The sequence below is a fragment of the Camellia sinensis genome, chromosome 11 (genome assembly GCF_055761805.1).
Source record: "Camellia sinensis isolate YWXY chromosome 11, ASM5576180v1, whole genome shotgun sequence".
NCBI lineage: Eukaryota > Viridiplantae > Streptophyta > Magnoliopsida > Ericales > Theaceae > Camellia > Camellia sinensis.
In genome coordinates this window covers 76,956,657-76,960,059 of record NC_138971.1, presented here as the reverse complement: position 1 = coordinate 76,960,059, position 3,403 = coordinate 76,956,657, and positions in this window count along the sequence as shown.

Below are 3,403 nucleotides of genomic sequence, written 5' to 3'. Positions count from 1 at the left end.
ACATAGGGACGTATCCCGGTGTTTCAGAATGGTGTGAGCATTGGAACGTATTCCGAACGCTTTTAACCGAAAGGGAGAAACATAGGGACGTATCCTGGTGTTTCAGAATGGTATGAGCATTGGAACGTATTCCGAACGCTTTTAACCGAAAGGGGGAGAAACATAGGGACGTATCCCGGTGTTTCAGAATGGTGTGAGCATTGGAATGTATTCCAAACGCTTTTAACCGAAGAGGGAGAAACATAGGGACGTATCCCGGTGTTTCAGAATGGTGTGAGCATTGGAACGTATTCCGAACGCTTTTAACCGAAGAGGGAGAAACATAGGGACGTATCCCGGTGTTTCAGAATGGTGTGAGCATTGGAACGTATTCCGAACGCTTTTAACCGAAGGGGGAGAAACATAGGGACGTATCCCGGTGTTTCAGAATGGTGTGAGCATTGGAACGTATTCCGAACGCTTTTAACCGAAAGGGAGAAACATAGGGACGTATCCCGGTGTTTCAGAATGGTGTGAGCATTGGAACGTATTCCGAACGCTTTTAACCGAAGGGGGAGAAACATAGGGACGTATCCCGGTGTTTCAGAATGGTGTGAGCATTGGAACGTATTCCGAACGCTTTTAACCGAAGGGGGAGAAACATAGGGACGTATCCCGGTGTTTCAGAATGGTGTGAGCATTGGAACGTATTCCGAATGCTTTTAACCGAAGAGGGAGAAACATAGGGACGTATCCCGGTGTTTCAGAATGGTGTGAGCATTGGAACGTATTCCGAACGCTTTTAACCGAAAGGGAGAAACATAGGGACGTATCCCGGTGTTTCAGAATGGTGTGAGCATTGGAACGTATTCCGAACGCTTTTAACCGAAGGGGGAGAAACATAGGGACGTATCCCGGTGTTTCAGAATGGTGTGAGCATTGGAACGTATTCCGAACGCTTTTAACCGAAGGGGGAGAAACATAGGGACGTATCCCGGTGTTTCAGAATGGTGTGAGCATTGGAACGTATTCCGAACGCTTTTAACCGAAGAGGGTCTAACCCGTCGCACGTGCGAGGAGAAAGAAAGATAATTGCAAGTGAACTGGTGCATAAAAATGCAAGTAATTGAGCATAACAATGCGAGATAGATGTGCATAATCAATGCAATGGATATAACAATGCTAGTGAAGTGGGTGATAAATACACTATTTGAGCAAAGTGTAATTGATATACAAAGGGTGAAGTGAGCAAAGTGTGATGGATACACTAAAGGTGAACACAAAGTGTGATAGATGCACTTAGTGAATCAAAGTGTGATTGATACACTAAAAGCGAACACAAAGTGTGATAGATGCACTATGTGAACGGAGTGTGATGGATACACAAAAGGTGAATACAAAGTATGATAGATGCACTATGTGAACAAGTATGATTGATATACTGAATGTGAACACAAAGTGTGATAGATGCACTATGTGAACAGAGTATAATAGATATACCGAAAATGAACACAAAGTGTGATAGATGCACTTAGTGAATAGAGTATGATAGATATACTGAAAATGAACACAAAGTGTGATAGATGCACTATGTGAATAGAGTATGATAGATATACTGAAATGTGAACACGAAGTGTGATAGATGCACTATGTGAACAGAGTATGATTGATATACTGAAAATGAACACAAAGTGTGATAGATGCACAATGTGAGCAGAGTATGATTGATATACTGAAAATGAACACAAAGTGTGATAGATGCACTTAGTGAACAGAGTATGATTGATATACTGAAAATGAATGAAGTGTGATTGATACACTAAATGAATGATCTCAAACGGAACTTCTTCGAATGAACCGTACATACAATATTGTTGAAATTCAATGTATAAAGAGAATTGTATTATTGATTGATGTATGTTGTAAATTACAAATGGTGAGGGGCTCCTTGTATAGGAGATGTAGTAGGTGAAGTGGGTGGAGTAGGTGATGGTAGGTTTTAACAGCCCCCCGCAAACTCAAGGGGGATAGGAACTAACCAACTTGAGTTTGGAGAGAGTAACAAAACAAGAAAATAGACTAATACATAAAAATAAAAGAGGATAGGAGACACTGTATGGTCGTGTCAGACCATTGGTGAAGACACTGTATGAGTGTGTATATAGGCGGCCCAAATATATATACATGGATATATATATTGAGCCCTCAAAAGTCGCGCCCTCAAAAGGCGCGCCCACTGCATCAAAAGTCGTGCCCGACAGAAAGCATCGAACGGCGAGCCATCAAAAGGCGCGCCAGACACACGGCGATGCACGTGATCGACAGAACGCGTGTCGGCCTCTTCGTCATGGTCTTTATAAACTGAAGCGGAGGCTGTGTAAACCAAACCAAGGCTGAAACAGCTGAACATTGGCATTCTGAAACATCTGCAACCAACCCTTCCGGACATTACCAGTCTGAAATTGCTATTTCGCTGAAACACTTAGCAACCCAAAACACGGCCTCTTCTTCCCGGTCAGCTACCCAGAATATGGCCTCTTCTTCCCGGTCAGCTACCCAGAATATGGCCTCTTCGTCCCGTGGTCTGCTCACTCTCTTTCCCGACCTCAACGAGTCCACAAGAGAGATAACTAGTGCGGTGGCCCTTGAACCTCAACCAAGCGCCCCAGGGTTTGCTCCGTTGAACTTTCCTATGCGGTCTGTGGAACAAAAGATGGCAGTGCAAACGGATATTGAAGCCAATCAGTATACATTGAAGTCATGTGTGGAGACCATGACTGCGGTCACAAACTTGTCGCACCGGCTGCAGAGTAGGACAAATGAGGTGCAGCAGTTAAACGCCCAACTGGCTCTGCTCCAGCGCATGTACAAGGATGCGCGAGCAGAGATAAGTGTGCTAAAGGCGGAAAATAAGGAGCTGAAGCGGAAGGCCACCGTGATGTTCCGATTTGGAGGTCCCCCATATGCTGTAGTGGAGGAGCAGGGGGGAGTGAATGTGCTTGGTGGATTAGGAAGCACAGAGGCAGCACCGTCAAGGACCGCCCAGGACGAAGGCAAAAAGAAGAGACCGGCGGCAGAGTAGGTCGGTGGGTGACCGTCTACAGAAAAGAAAACAAATCTGTTGTTGTTGTGATGGTTTTTTTTTTTTGTTGTGTGTTTTTTTTTTTTTTTTTTGTTGTTTGTGTGGTTGTGGTGTAAAATGTGGATCGGGGTGAACCCCTGAGATGAATAAAATATGGTTTGTTGTGCAAATTGGTAAATGGTTTTGGTTTTTTTTTTTGGAATATAAAAAAAAATAATAAGATAATGGAAAAAAGGGTGATTCTCACTAACGAGTGGTATAATAATGAAATATTGATGGAAAAAGAAAGATAGAAAAAATAAAATAAAAAAATAATAATAATAAAAGTAGGGATAGGAGAAA